Genomic DNA, 16,556 nt, shown 5'->3' with positions numbered 1-16,556 from the left:
AGATGGCCAAGTTTGACTTGAGTCAATATTTATAGTAAACGACCTTGGAACTGGGATTATGGTTCTAATAGATTCGTATGATGATTTTGGACTTGGGCATATATTCGGATCAGGTTTCGGGTGATTCGGGAGCGTTTCGGTGCTTAATCTCAAAAGTTGGCACATTAAAGGTTTCTAGTTCTTTAAATTTGGTTTGGAGTAGACTTTGGTGTTATCGAGGTCCATTTGGGAATTAGAGCTTGGAAATAGATATTTATGGTGATTTATGACTTGTACACAAAATTTGGTGTCATTCCGAGTTTTCTAAACATGATTCAACGCATTAGGAGCTAGTTGAAAAGTTTGAAGTTCATAAGTTGATCAATTTGGTTTTGTGGTGCAATTCTTAGATTTGATATAGTTTTACATGTTCAAAGGGTTCGAGCAGGTCCATATTATATCTATGGACTTGTTGGTGCATTTGGATGGGGTCCCGGGTGGCTCGGGCGTGTTTCTGACCATCCGAAGCTAAGTCAAAAATTGTAGAAAATGCTATTTTGGTTTCCTTCTTCGCGAACACGGAAGGACCCCCACATTCGTGGTGAAGGATTTGGGGATTGGGTGATTTTGTTCTTTGCCTTCGCGAAGTACGGGTCGCTTTCGCGAAGGCTTGGAACCAGTGGCCTTCGCTTTCGCGATGGCCTTCTCGCATTCGCGTAAAAGGGCTGGGCCTAGGGCTAGGCAAGTCAGATGCCCTTCGCGTTGGGGAAGGGAGTCTCGCATTTGCGATGAGAGGGAGGCTTAACGTATCGTATTCGCATGAGTCTTCTTAAGATCGCAAAAAAGACATTCAGGGGCCTAAGGAGTTTTGCCTTCGCGATTGCGAGGGCATTATCGCAATTGCGAAGGAAAAAAATTTGGGCAGAGACTTGTTTTAAATAGGGACTTAGATTCATTTTCTCTCATTTCACTTTGGGTTAGCCGATGTTGGAGCTCTTGGAGATGGATTTTCACTGATCATTGTAAGGTAAGTAATTACTACTTAATGTGAGTTTATGTAACGACCCGAATTTTTGTTCTAAGAATTAGCATTTCAGTTCAGAGGCTTAAGACCTTGAGAAGTTTCGTAATATGCATCATGACCCGCATGTATGGTCGAGTTCGGTTTTCGTAAGATTTGGAGTTAAATTTAAAGAAAAACAAAATATTATTTTTGAAGCTCAAATGGAAAGAGTCGACCGGAGAGTTGACTTTTGAGCAAACGACCCCAAATTAGAATTTTAATGATGTCAATATCTTTGTATGGTAATTTCGGACTTAGACGTGTGTCCGAAATTGGATTTGGAAGTCCATAGGACAATTCGACGCGTTTTGGCGAAGTAAGAAAGTTGACGTGTTCTAATTATATTATTTTATATGTGGAAGAGGTCTATTACTATGATGGATATCAATTGGATATGATAGCAAGTGTACAAAACATACTATAAGTGATATGAGGTCTAAGGAAGATTCTAAGTCTAAGTCAAGTTGGAAAATTACATAATAGACTAAAGTTGCAAATAAATACGCGCAAGACCTCACTTTGGACGAGTGTATCTACATTGATATAACGAGTTATGTGATGCACAACCTATCAAATTAAAGCTCTTTTAGTCTAGTTTCCAGAGCATCAAACCGTTTGTCATTTGAAGGTGTATACAAAAGGTTATAACTATTTTACTGGACTTGTGTCATATGCGCGCCCTGGTGCGCGGCGGCCGCGCATATTCAAAAGTTTCTACCTTGTGAGCGCGGCCGGAGCACGGCCACACTCGTAAAATCGCTATAATACCCCTGGACAATGTATAAACCGAAGGGATCCGAAATTTCTTCCGTTTTTGGTCATTCAAGCACGGATTTGGGCGATTCCAAAAGGGTTTTTCACGATTTCGACTTGGGTAAGTGTTCTATATCCGGAAGTGAATACATTTCATGAATCTACATCAATATTCATCGTTTAATTCGGATTTAAATGGAAGAAATTGGAATTTTTGCAAAACTTTTCAAAAATAAAAAATTAAGATTTGGAGGTCGAGTTGTTGTCGGAATTTGATAATTTTGGTATAGGTGAACTCGTATCGGAATGGGTTGTCGGATTTTATGAATTTTGCCAGATTCCGAAACATGGGCCCCACGGGCAATTTTGAGCTAAATTTTGGATTTTAATCTGGAAAATTTGTAATTTCATATAGAATTAGTTCCTACGATTCGTTTTGAGTATTTTAAATTATTTATGACTAGATTTGAGAATTTCGGGCACGAATTCGCGAGGCAAAGGCTTGTTGGAATTTTGAATTTGGTTGAAAAGTGAGGTAAGTGTTTGGTCTAACCGTAGCTTGAAGGATTAGGAGTTGTGTTCTATTTGTTATGTGTTATTTGTTGAGTACGATGTATAGGCATGGTGACGAGTATCTATACGTTGGTGTCAAGCATGCCCGTGAGTCTTATACTTTGATTAATGTGACTCTGTTTCGTATTGTATATGCTCTATATGATAATTTCTATTGAGGAATATGACTTGTGGAAGTATTATTGTTAATTGAACATGGTAGAACGTTGGTTCAAGCTGAGAATTTAATTGTTGAACATGGTAGAGCATTGGCTCAAATTGAGAATTGAATTGTTGAACATTGTAGAGCATTGACTCTAGTTAAGAATAGAATTTTTGAACATTATAGAGCATTGGCTCAAGTTGAGAATTGAATTGTTGAACATTATAGAGCATTGGCTCAAGTTAAGAATTGAATTGTTGAACATTGTAGAGCATTGGCTCAAATTGTGAATTGAGTTGTGAAGTAAATATGAAAGAAGAAAGGAGAGAGAGAATCGTGATATTGTCTCCCTTGCCGAGATTTTATTGTGATTTAATTTATTTTCTTACCCTTATTTCTTGTGATTGTTGCTTGGGTGAGGAAGAGTGTAAAGCACGAAGGGTGATGCCGTGTATGATTTTCTGAGGAAGAGTGTAAAGCATGAAGGGTGATGCTGTACCGCACGATGTACAATTCCGTGCCGATTATATTGATTTTATGGTGAGGATGAGAGTAAAAACACGAAGGGTGATGCCATGCAGTTTATATTGATTCTTATGGTGAGGACGAGAGTAAAAGCACGAAGGGTGATGTCGTGCACTTGTCCTTGATTTTTCTTGATTTTAATTGAGTTATGTTGTCCGTTAAGTGTATTTACTGATTTTCTGTTGTTACTTGATTTTATTTCGATGTTTATAGATTCCCTTACCCTATTTGCCTTATGTTTGTTGCTTGGGTGAGGAAGAGTGTAAAGCAGGAAGGGTGATGATGTGTATTGTTTTGGTGAGAGAATGTTAAAGCACGAAGGGTGATGCCATGTATTGTTTTGGTGAGAGAGTGTTAAAGCACGAAGGGTGATGCCGTGCACTTTCTGTTTGCTGTGTTTACTTGTTATTATCAATTCAAGTGTATTAACTGTTTAGATCCTTTTACTGTTGTGATCCTTTGTGTTGGAATCCATAGTGTTTACAATACCTCGTCTTATTTTTCTTATATGTTCAATACTTCAAATTCAACAATTGTTACATTTTTAACTCAATTGATTTCTCAACTAAAGTTTCCTTAAACCATTTGAGGTTGTACTTTACTTAAAAAGAAATTTCTACTATGTTTTGATTTATTGATTTCTCGTATTAAAGGTAATGACTCATTAGATATTGTAATTTAATGGAAAAGGGTATTTTCTTTATTAAATGATTTTTAAAAATAACTTCATCTTTTCTTGTTGATTTCCTAATTGGGTTGGAAGTTGTACTCTACTTTATGTTAAGTGAATGAGGCTCCTTGAACATTCTTAATTGTATTGGGTTATGGAACCTATGAATTGAGTAACATGCGAATATTGTTGTGCAATGTGAGACAGAAATATGTGGGAACAAGGTGCCGGGGAAAATATTATGGTTTTATTTAATGGCACGTGAGTTGTCCATGCGGTTGTGATATAAATATGGGCACGAGGTGCCGTGAAAATATGAAAGTGGGCTGAGACCTATATTATTTATGATTATGAAATGAGGCGTCACAAGGTGACCTTTACTCGAAAGAATTATATTCGACAGATGCTTATTTGAAAGATATCTATTTGAAGGATTTATAGGCGAAAGATTTATATTTGAAGGACTTGATTAATTGATTGCACTTGTATTTATTATTTGTTGAGAAACATTTATGGTGTTCTTGTTGCCTGCTATTTATATCACTGGGTGATCATTGTTGCCAGCATTGTTATCTGCTTCCTATTATTTTTGTATGCTATATTGCACAGGTTTATTTGGTAGTCTGGTCCTAGCCTCGTCACTACTTCGCTGAGGTTAGGCTAGACACTTACCAACATATGGGGTCGGTTGTGCTGATACTACACTTTGCACTCTTTTGTGCAGATCCCAATGCTATAGACTTCGGACCGCAATGAGATTGCTGTTTCTTGTTCATCAGCCGACCCGAGGTAGTCCTGCAGGCGTCCGCAGGCCTTGGCGTCTCCTTCTATCTCTATTCATGTTTCTTTCATGTATTTCCAGAGACAGTGATGTATTTATTTTGTATAACTACTCCTATAAAGGCTTATGACTTGTACTACCGATTTTGGGAATTGTATTTTGTTCAGAGTAATTTAATTTGAAGTTAGTAAATACCCATATTATTACAATAAATGTTAGGCTACCTAGTTTAGAGACTAGGTGCCATCACGACTTCTTTGGAGGGATTTTTTGGTCATGATAGTTTAATACACATATATTGGGTAGATTTTAACATGTAAATTGTGAAAATTATAGGATTTTGTTGAAAAATCTAGGTTTTGATAACAAAAGGGATTAGACCACGAAAATGATTATGGAATTTAGTAGAAATTATATGTTTGTGAATCGTGCTATATATAGATTTTAACATGTAAATCGTGCGTGATATTGTTCGGAGTCCGATTATACTTGATATTTCTTTTCTTGATTTGAGACTTGAAAAATTACTTGATGTATCTTATGTGTTAAACACTTGGCCTATGATAGTTGGAGACTTTAAATTGATATTATATTTAAGAATCATTATTTACTGCTTCTTATTTCACTCTTATTGTTGTATTTCATGCCTACTTATGATTTTCACACTTTATTGATTGACCTCTAGTAAGTGATATCGACCCCTCGTCACAACTTCTTCAAGGTTAGGCTAAATACTTACTGGGTACATGTTATTTATATACTCACGCTGCTCTTCTGCACTACTCGTGCAGGGTCTGAGGCAGGTGCATCTGGTGGCCAGTCAGGTGCGTACCCCATTATCTGGAGACTTAGTGGCGAGCTGCTTACTACGCTTCGTTCTGCAGCATCTGGAGTCTCTTCCTTGTTGTATTTATTTTTCTGTCTATCTTACTCCATATAGTAGTATAGGAGGTTTTGTATATTCTACTAGTTTGCTCGTGCACTTGTGACACCGAATTTTGGAAAATTCTAGTAGATATTAATGGTTTCTTATTATTAAATTCACTACTTTACTCTTATTGTATATGGTGTTTTGCATTACTACGATTACCTACTATTTTTTTTGTTATTAAATAAAAATCAATGACTTACAAAAATATTAAAATGAGCAATTAAATGGATTCACTGTTGGCTTGCCTAGCGGCGACGTTGGGCGCAATCACGGCCTATAATGGGAATTGGATCGTGACAGCTTGGTATCAGAGCCATGTTCACATAGGTCTCACAAGTCATGGGCAATCCTAATAGAGTATTGTGGAACGGTACTGAGGCGTCCGTACTTATCTTCGAGAGGCTATATGGTGTTAGGAAACTTCTCTTTATTCATCTCCTATCATGCAATTGATATTGTGCTAAGTATCTTTCTATTATTCTCTCACAGATGGTGAGAACGCGCATGACAGATGTACACGACGGTAGATGAGGTGCTCCCCCTGTTGCTAGAGGCGAGGTAGAGGCCGAGGGAGGGCTCCAGCTCATGCTAGAGGACGAGGTCATCCTAGAGTTTCTCCCATTGTACCACCCGCGGATCTAGTGGAGGATCCTATCATTGAGAAGCAAGATGAAGTTCCTCTAACTGAGTCGGCCCCGGCAGATTTCATGTCCGCATCGGAATTTCGGGAGGTCATGGGTAGTATGCTGCGGTTCATGGACTCTATGACACAGTCATGTTTATTTCCAGCGGACCCAGCCACTTCTTAAGCAGGAATGGGAGCACAGACCCCTAATGCTCAGGCTCTAGGGCATGTTGTTGCTATATATCAGACCTCGGGTGCACTACCTACCGGCGGGGCTTAGCCAGTTGCAGTGGCTATACCAGATCCCAGACCAGCCGTGACCGGCGAGCTATAGAAGCTGTTAGATAGATGGATCAGGCTACATCCTACTGTTTATTGCGGTGAGCAACATGAAGCCCCCCCAGGACTTTATTGATCATTGCAGGGACAAACTGCACAACATGAGAGTATTATAGTCCCACGGGGTGAACTTTATCATATTTTAGTTGGAAGGTAGGGCCCGTAGATGGTGGTAGTTATATATCCTCATCAGACCAGCAGGTTTTCCTCCCTTGACTTGGGACCAGTTCACACGTCTCTTTTTGGCGAGATATATTCCACCCTCTCAAAGGAAAGAGTTGGGGGATCAGTTCGAGTGGCTCCAGCAGGGTCAGATATTTGTGACCGATTATTAGGTGAAATTCTCTAAGTGGTCTTGCCATGAACTTATGATACTCCCCACCGATGAAGAGAGAGTGAGAAGGTTTATTGCGGACTTACACTATGGTATCCAGGTTACTATGGCTCGAGAGATTTAGGTGGAGACTCCTTATGAGCAGGTTGTGGAGGTCGCTCGGAGGATCGAGGGTATTCGTCAGTAGGGCCGAGAGCATGCGCCAAGGGACAAGCGGCCTCAATATTCTGGAGGTTTGAGTTGTGCTCCGTCTTGGGGCAGAGGTTAGTTTGTGAGGGGTCAGTCTAGCAGGCCCACTTATTCAGCACCACCGCCTTCTCGGGGTGCTCTAGTGCGGCCCTATTTCAACGCCATTCTAGAGAGCTCCTACTGTCCACTGGCCATCAGGTTCTTCTAGTGGGTATTTAGGTCCCTAGGGTCAGACTCAAGGTCAGTCATCTTCCGCACCGAGAGGTTGCTATGAGTGCGGGGAGCTTGGTCATGCGAGGAGATTCTACCCCAAGCTTTGGGGCAAGGCAGTACAGCAAGGCCTTCAGCCCATGATCATCGCACCAGCTGCTGCACCAGTTGTCTGGCCGACTAGAGGCGGAGAGTAGGTGGGTAGGGGTCGCCCTAGAGGTGGAGGCCAGTCAAGTGGCGCTCCATCAAGGTTCTATGCTTTTCTAGTCAGACCAAATGCGATAGCCTCAGACGCCGTGATCACAAGTATTATTTCTATCTGCGGTAGGGATGCTTCGGTACTATTTTATCCAGGGTCTACATATTCATATGTTTCATCTCTATTTGCTCATTATCTGGGTATCTCTCGTAAGTCCTTTGGTGCTCTTATATATGTGTCCATGCTAGTGGGCAATTCTATTATTGTGGATCAGATCTACCAGTCTTATATTGTGGCTTCTGGTGGTTATGAGACCAGAATCTTCTGTTACTCGACATGACCGACTTTAAGGTCATCCTAGGCATGGACTTTTGTCTTTGTACCACGCCATTCTTAATTGCCATGCCAAGACGGTTATCATGGCGATACCAGAGTTGCCTAGATTGGAGTGGAGGGGTTCGTTTATTTGTACATGTAGCTAGTTTATCTCTTTCTTGAAGGCTCGATATATGGTCGAGAAGGGTTGTTTGGATTATTTGGCTTACATTCGAGATACTACTATAGAGACTCATACGATTAATTCAGTTCCCGTGGTACGGGAGTTCTCCGATGTGTTTCCTTCTAATCAACCAGGCATGCCACCGGATTGTGATATCTATTTCAGTATTGATTTGGCGCTAGGTACCTAGCCTATCTCTATTCCAGCATACCGCATGGCTCCGAAAGAGTTGAAGGAACAACTTGAGGAGTTGCTAGCGAAAGGGTACGTCATACCAAGTGTGTCGCCTTGGGGTGCACCAGTATTGTTTGTGAAAAAGAAGGATGGGGGTATGTGGATGTGCATTGATCACCGCCAGTTGAACAAAGTTACTATTAAGATCAAGTACACGAGCCGCCTTTGAGAGTTGTGCTTCAAACCTTGTGGGAACAAAAGCTATATGCTAAGTTCTCCAAGTGCGAGTTATGGTTAGATTCTGTGGCATTCTTGGGACATGTTGTATCAGGTGAGGGTATTGAGGTAGATCCAAGGAAGATCGAGGCAGTCCAAAGTTGGACTCATCCTACAACAACGATCACAATTAGGAGCTTCTTGGGGTTAGCAGGTTATTATCGTCGGTTTGTGGAGGGGTTCTCGTATGTTGCAGAACCTTTGACTAGATTGACCTAGAAGGGTGCTCCGTTCTGATGGTCTGATGATTGCAAGGGGAGCTTTCAGAAGCTCAAGACCGCATTGACTACAACATCGGTGTTAGTGTTGCCTTCGTTAAGGGATGTATTTAACGTATTCTAACGCTTCACGTATTGGCCTTGGTTGCATATTGATACCGGGGGGAGTTATTGCATATGCTTCACGTTAGCTGAAGCCCCATGAGAAGAATTACCCTGTACATGATTTGGAGTTAGCCGAGATAGTTCATGCTCTCAGAATCTGGAGGCATTATCTTTATGGGGTGTCTCCTAAGGTTTATACTGATCATCGCAGCTTGCAGCATTTGTTTAAGTAGAGGGATATTAATTTGAGGTAGAGTAGGTGGCTAGAGTTATTGAAGGATTATGATATTACTATCATTTATCATCCGGGAAAGGCGAATGTGGTTGCGGATGCCTTGAGCAAAAAGGCCGAGAGTATGGGTAGTTTGGCATTCATTTCAGTAGAGGAGAGGCCATTGGCTTTGGACATTCAGTCCTTGGCTAACAGACTTGTGAGGTTGGATATTTCAGAGCCCAGTCGAGTTCTTTCATGTGTTGTGACTCGGTCTTTATTATTTGAGTGGATCAAGGCTTGTCAGTACGATGATCCGCACTTGCTGGTTCTTAGAGAGACGGTGCTACATGATGGTGTGAAAGAGGTTACTATCGGTGAATCGTGTTTTGCGACTCGATGGTCCCCTATGTGTTCCTAATATTGATGGCATGAGGGAGAATATTCTAGAGGAGGCACATAGTTGTCGGTATTCTATTCATCCAGGTGATATGAAGATGCATCGCGACCTGAGGCATCATTATTGGTGTAGGCGGATGAAGAAGGACATAGTTGAGTGTAATGACCCGATCGGTCGTTTCATGAGTTACCGCTCTGTTTCCCCTATTTCTGCTTCTTATTGTTTTGTTCAGCTGTATTATATGTTATCGAGTTGGTTGGTTCGGGTTCAGAGAGGTTTTGGTAAGGTTTGAGACACTTAGTCTTTTTTGAGTAAGCTTAAGTTGGAAAAGTCAACCGGATGTTGAGTTATGTGAGAAAGGGCTCGGATGTAAATTTCGATGGTTCATATAGATTCGGGAGGTGATTTGGGACTTAGGAGTGTGATCGGAATGGGTTTTGGAGGTCCGGGGTAGATTTAGGCTTCAATTGGTGAAATTGGAATTTTAGTATTGTCCGGTTGATAGGTGAGATATTGATATAGGGGTCAAAATGGAATTCCGGAAGTTGGAGTAGGTCCATCGTGTCATTTTTGACGTGTGTCCAAAATTTCAGGTCATTCGGACGAGGTTTGATAGACTTTTTGATTGAAAGCGGAATTTGTAACTTTTTGGAATTCTTAGGCTTGAATCCGATGTTAATTTGGTGTTTTGATGTTGTTTTGAGTGTTTCGAAGATTGGAACATGTTTTAATGATATTATGGGATATGTTGGCACATCTGGTTGAGGTCTCGAGGTCCTCGAGTGAGTTTCAGGTGGTTGAATGGATCAATTCATGTTGGAAAAAGTTGCAGAAAATCTGCTGTTGGTGTTGTAGACGTTTGGCCTTCGCATTTGTGAGTGCGCTCTCGCGTTCGCGAAGGGTTAGGATGTGAGGCAGGAGAGTTGGCTTTCGCGTTCGCGATGAGGCTCCCACGTTCGCGAAGGGCTGGGGTCTGCATTCATCGCGTTCGCGATGGTTATGCCGCGTTCACGAAGGTTTGATCTGCTGAGGCATCGCATTCGTGAGGGGTCATCCGTGTTCGCGTAAGAGTATTTTGATCAAAGGAAACTCTGTGCTTCGAGAACGTGAGGCTTTGACCGCATTCGCGAAGAAGGATTTCAAATAGCTCGGCAGAATGTTTAAAAGGCTATTTTTGCGAATTTTGGCCTAAATTCACCATTTTTTGACTCGGGTTTGGAGCTTCTTGAGGGAGATTGAAGATGGAATCAAAGAGAACTTCTTGGAGGTAAGAATTATGGACTTAATACTCTATCCTATTGTGATTTCTACTTAATTAAACATGAAATTTGGGGGATTTGAAGCCTAAAATTGGGGAGTTAGGGCTTGGAAATTGGAGACCTTAATCTAGGAATTTGAGGGTTCATTTTTGGTCGGATTTTGGTATTCTTGGTATGTATGAACTCGTGGGAGGATAAGGATTCCATTGATGTGACTTTTATCGAATTTCAAGACATGGGTCCGAGGGTACGGTTGGACCAATTTCGGGATTTTTGGTATAATTTGATTATTTTCGCATGGGCTTCGTTCCCTTAGCATATTCTAATATTATGATTCTGATTTTGGGTAGATTCGAAGTGAGTTGAGGCTGAGGCGAGAGGCAAGGGTGTCGCAGAGTAGTATTTCATCCGGTTTGAGGTAAGTAACCATTGTAAATCTGGACCTGAGGGTATGAAACCTCGGTATTTCGCATTGTTTTGATAAATGAGGTGACACACATGCTAGGTGACGAGTGTGTGGGCGTGCACCGGTAGGGATTGTGACTTGGTTTGTCCTGTAGCGACTATTAAGCCGCGTATTTGATTTAAAATCTTATAACGTCCTGTATTTTAGAGATTGATACTATATTTTGGGTTGTATGCCACGTTTGGGGCCTTGTGCCGACCTGTTTAGACCCTTAGGGGCATTTTTACTATTTTCTTCACTCAATTTGTTTTGAAAGCATATCCTCAGTCATGTTCTACCTGTTTATTATTTTAATCCGGTTTTATCACTCTACTTCTTAATATATGAAAACTGTTTGGGTTGAGTTTCCTGATTTCTACTGATATGCCCGAGTGCTATGAGGTTAATGACTGAGAGAGGTTGAGGACCTAATGGTGAGGATTATATATATATATATATATATATATATATATATATATATATATATATATATATATATATATATATATATATATATATATATATATATATATATATGGATCGGGCTGCACGCCGCAGCGATATATATATATATATTGGATCGGGCTGTGCGCCGTAGCGATATAACGCTTAGGCTGTAGGAGCCCCTTCGAAGTCTGTACACCCCCAATGAGCGTATTATACTATAAACTATGGATCGGGCTGCACGCTGTAGTGGTTATTATGATTATTACTCCTATGAGATGTTGTTGAGCCAGAGTGCTGAGTGTGAGTACTGTTGACGAGTGACTAAGAGGCTTGCCCGAGAGGCTATATTGTGAGTGATACCTTCCCCGAGGGGCCCGTTTATGACATTTTGATGTTTTCACTCTTTTATAATACTAGGCCTCTGTTGAAGAATGTTGAATAAATGATTTCAAAGAATTTCAATTGAAACTGAAGTTTTTACAAAGTAACTAGCTATTAAACTGTTGAGTTTGACTTGATATGCTGTTGAACACTCTTATATATGATTTTTAACTGCTCGTCACTGTACTCAAACCTTATTTACTTTAGTTATTTACTAAGTTGGCGTACTCATGTTACTCCCTGCACCTTGTGTGCAGATCCAAGTACCCGAGTAGCAGAGTGAGGGTTCCCAGTACTCTCAGAGCTTTACCGGAGACTGCAAGGTAGCTAGGGCCACTAGAGGCCAAGGATGCTTGCTAAACTTCTAGTACTAAACTTTTGTTATTCTATTCTCTCATAGATGGTGAGGACACGTGCTACCGGTCAGGACGGACGACCACCAGTACCATCAGCTGGGGCCACTAGAGGCCGAGGACGCAGTCAAGGCCGTGGTAGGGGCAGGGGTGTAGCACGCACATCGGCTAGGACAACACCTATAGATCCACCAGCCGCCCCAGTTCAGGTTCAGGTCCTAGTTGCGGATGCTCAAGCAGCACCAGCTCAGGCACCGGCTGTGCATATTGTGATTCCAGGCCTTCAGGAGGCTTTAGCTCAGATTCTATTAGTATGCACTGGCCTGGCTCAAGCGGTTTCAGTTACTATGGCCGCAACTACTTCTTAGGCCGGGTGAGGTAATCAGACTCCCGTTGCTCGCACACCTGAGCAGGTTGTGCAGGGACTTCAGACATCGGGGGCACCTCCAGCCCAGCCGGTTGCACCAGCTCAGGAGTATGTGGTACCAGTTATGCCTGACAACGAGCAACGTCGATTGGAGAGGTTTGGTAGACTTTAGCCTCTGATTTTCAGTGGTACTGAGGGCGAGGATGCCCAGGGTTTCTTGGACAAGTGTCAGAGGATTTTTTGGGTATTTTGGAGACTAGTGGTGTAGCATTTACTACTTTTTCAGTTTTTTGGAGGTGCCTTTACTTGGTGGGAGGCTTATGAGAGGCGTGTGCCTGTTGATGTAGCGCCCCTTACCTAGCAGCAGTTCTCCATTTTATTTCTGGAGAAGTACGTGCTACAGTCTCATAGGGAAGAGCTGCACAGGCAGTTTGAGCAGTTGCATCAGGGAGATATGACTGTGACACAATATGAGATGCGGTTCTCTGCATTATCTCCTCATATGGTCTAGTTGGTTTGTACAGATAGAGAGAGCATCAGGAGGTTCGTTGATGGCCTCACATATCATCTTCAGATTCTCATGACCAAGGAGAGGGTGTCAGGTGCTACTTTTGAGGAGGTTGTTGACATCACCCGCGAGATTGAGTCAGTTTGTCGCCAGGAGCAAGATAAGAGGGAGGCCAAGAGGCCTCGGGGATCTGGTAGTTTTGGTGGTGCTCCTTCGAGAGGTCAGTTTCAGCATGGCAGAGGCCAAGCATTCAAGCATACTTAGTTAGCTCACCCAGGTTATTGTGGGGGCATTATCGAGTCATGGTTCTCACAGTTCTCATCAGGGCTATTCATCACTCAGTGCCCTTCCAGCCCAGAGTTCGTCCCGTTCTCCATCAGTTCAGGGCTCTTCTATGCTAGGTGCATCTGCTAGTTATCCTGGTGCTAGGGGTTCCCTTCAGTCCCCGTCTCCAGCACCGGGGAGTTGTTACGAGTGTGGAGAGTTTGGGCATATAAGGAGGCAGTGTCCTCATCTTTTTAAGTGCCCGTCTTAGTAGAGGGGTCAGCCCTCGACTTCAGCTCTAGTTACTTCACTACCCGCTCAGGCATCTAGATGTGGGGGTCAGTCAGCTAGGGGTTGCCCCATAGAGGGAGGTCGATCAGGTGGTGGTCAGGATCATTTCTATGCACTCCCAGCTAGACTTGATGCTATTGCTTCAGATGCTGTGATTACATTTATTGTCTTAGTCTGCCACAGAGATGCCTCTATGTTATTTGATCCTGGTTCCACTTTTTCATATGTGTCATCATATTTTGCTCGTTGTTTGGATATGTCCTATGAGTCTCTTGTTTCATCTGTTCGTGTATCTACTTTGGTGGGCGATATTATTCAAATGGACCATGTGTACTAGTCGTGTGTGGTGACTATTGGGGTCTGGAGACCCGAGTGAACCTGTTATTGCTTTGTATGGTGGACTTTGATGTGATATTGGGCATGGATTGACTATCTCCATGTCGTGCTATTTTGGACTGTCATGCTAAGACAATGACGTTGGCTATGCCTGGTGTACCATTGATTGAGTGACGAGGTTCAACCGATTTTGTCCCCAGTAGGGTGATTTCATTTCTGAAGACCCAACAGATAGTTGTGAAGGGATGTCTTTCATACTTAGCCTTTGTGAGGGATGTCGGTGCAGAGACTCCCAGTATTGATTCTATTCCTGTTGTGAGGGATTTTCCCGATGTTTTTCCTGTAGACCTGCCGGGCATGCCACTGGACAGGGATATTGATTTTGGTATTGATCTGGTGCTAGGCACTCAGCCCATTTCTATTCCACCATATCGTATAGCACTGGCGGAGTTGAAAGAGTTGAAGGAGCGCTTCAGGAACTCCTTGATAAGGGGTTTATTCGTGTCACGACCCTAAACCCGAACCCGGTCGTGATGGCACCTCTCATGAAGACAAGGCCAACCGACACTTCCTATATCCAATTATTAACAGTTAAACCATAAGAAATAAATCTAAAGCATGATAAGATAATCCAAAGTTAACCGATAATAGCATAATTCGCGGAAAATATTCCAACACAGCCCGATACCGGGGTGTCACTAGTCATGAGCATCTAAAAAATAGAATACTCCAAACATATATAACTATAGAGTTTGATAAGAAACTGAGAACATGTAGAAGTAAGATAGGGAAGAGCTCCGGGCTGCGAACACCAACAGCTACCTAGAGACTCCTCGGATCCGCCTAAGCCGGAACTGATCAGCCTCGGGAGCGGGACCAGATACGCCTGAATCTGCACATAGGGTGCAGGGAGTAAAGTGAGTGCTCCAACTCAGTGAGTAATAATCATAAATAAAGACTAAAAGCAGGAAATCACGTAAGGCACAAAGAATGCTTTAATGAAGCAGTAAAACCATTCAAAACAGTAAAATCGGTGAAAGATAGGTAAAAATCTTTTAACTCAAATTTAACTTCATGAAAAGCCTTTTTCAACAATTAAGCAGGTAATTGGCAATCAATTATGAAAAGTAAACACATAAAGGTTCGCCCCTCGGGCACAGTATCAACAAATCCGCCCCTCGAGCAACATCTCGGAACAATACCAGCCCCTCGAGCAATCACATAGAACAATACCAGCCCCTCGGACAATCACATAGAACGATACCAGCCCCTCGGGCAATCATATAGAACGATACAAGCTACTCGGGCAATCACATAGAACGATACCAGCCTCTCGGACTCAATCTCACATCACAATGGGTACCCGCGCTCACTGGGGGTGTACAGACTCTTGGAGGGGCCCCTTACAGCCCAAGCACAATATCAAGCCACCTCGTGGCATATATATCTTAGGCCCTTATCCTCATAATCGGTATTAAATGTTTTCTCACAACATAGGTCCTCGGCCTTACTCAGTCAAAATCCGCACAAGCCACTCGGGCAATAGTAATACATGATTCTCAGCCCAAAATATCATTTAAAAGATCATGTAAGTGTTAAAACAGAGTAAACATGGCTGAGTATGAAAACAGTGAAGTATAACATGACTGAGTTCAAGTATAAAGTCAAAACAGTGAGGAAATACCAGTAAAAATCCCCGAAGGGTTCAAATAGTTGGCACAAAGCCCAAATATGGCATTCAGCCCAAATCATAATGATAGCAAATAGATTTCAGTCAAATACGCGGTAAAATAGTCATTCGGGATGGACTAAGTCACAATTCCCAATAGTGCACGACCCCACGCTCGTCATCAAGCGTGTGCGTCACCTCAATATAGCGCAACGAAGTGCAAGTTCGGGGTTTCATACCCTCAGAACATCATTTACAATTATTACTCACCTCGAACAGGTCAAATCTCTAGCTCGCGATGTCGTTTCCCCTCGAATCGGCCTCCACTCGCGTTGAATCTATCCAAAATCAGAACGAGGACGCCAAAATACTTTAAGGGAACGAAGCCCAAGCGAAAATAATCAAAATACGACAGAAATCCCGAAATAACCAAAACCCAACCCCCGGGCCCACATCTCGAAATACGATAATTTTTAAATCAATAGATTCCTTATCTCCCCACGAGTTCATACATATCAAAAATTCTGAAATCCGACCTCAAATAATCCTTCAAATCCTCAATCAAATGTCTAAATTTCCAAGCCCTAGTTCTTCAATTTTTGGCTTAATTTCCATGATTATTTAGGTGGAATTCACATTAGAATCGAGTAAGTCCAAGAATCTTACCTCCAATCCCCTTCAAAAAGCTCCAAAAATGACCAACAATGGAAGAAATAAACCCCACATTCGCGGACAATATGACCTTTTTAACCTTCTGCCCAGGCCTAAATTCCTTCATCGCGATCGCGAAGCACAAATTATCAGAATCCAAATTTTACCCTACGCGAACGCGTCAACTCCCATGCGAACGCGATGCTCAGGCATCCAACACCTATGCGATTGCGGACAGGGGACCGCGTTCGCGATGAACAAACTCCAGGTCAATCCCCTAGTCCACTTAACTCTACACGAACGCGACCTTCTCCACGCGTTCGCGAACAAGAACCTCACAGCCTTACGCGATCGCGTCTCCAACTTCACGAACGCGAAGAACAACCTGG

The 16,556-nt window shown here is 42.3% G+C and overlaps 1 protein-coding gene across 1 annotated transcript in view; it reads right to left on the bottom strand.

Annotated features, from left to right (window-relative positions):
• The window catches only part of LOC138883526 (uncharacterized), a 71,504-nt gene that overhangs the window by 24,523 nt on the left and 30,425 nt on the right, over nucleotides 1-16,556 (bottom strand). The gene's annotated exons all lie outside the window — the stretch shown is intronic.

Source organism: Nicotiana sylvestris, chromosome 12, assembly GCF_000393655.2.
Source record: "Nicotiana sylvestris chromosome 12, ASM39365v2, whole genome shotgun sequence".
In the NCBI taxonomy this organism is placed as follows: domain Eukaryota; kingdom Viridiplantae; phylum Streptophyta; class Magnoliopsida; order Solanales; family Solanaceae; genus Nicotiana; species Nicotiana sylvestris.
The sequence above is the reverse complement of the archived record's forward strand: the minus strand, read 5'-3'. Positions and strand labels throughout refer to the sequence as shown.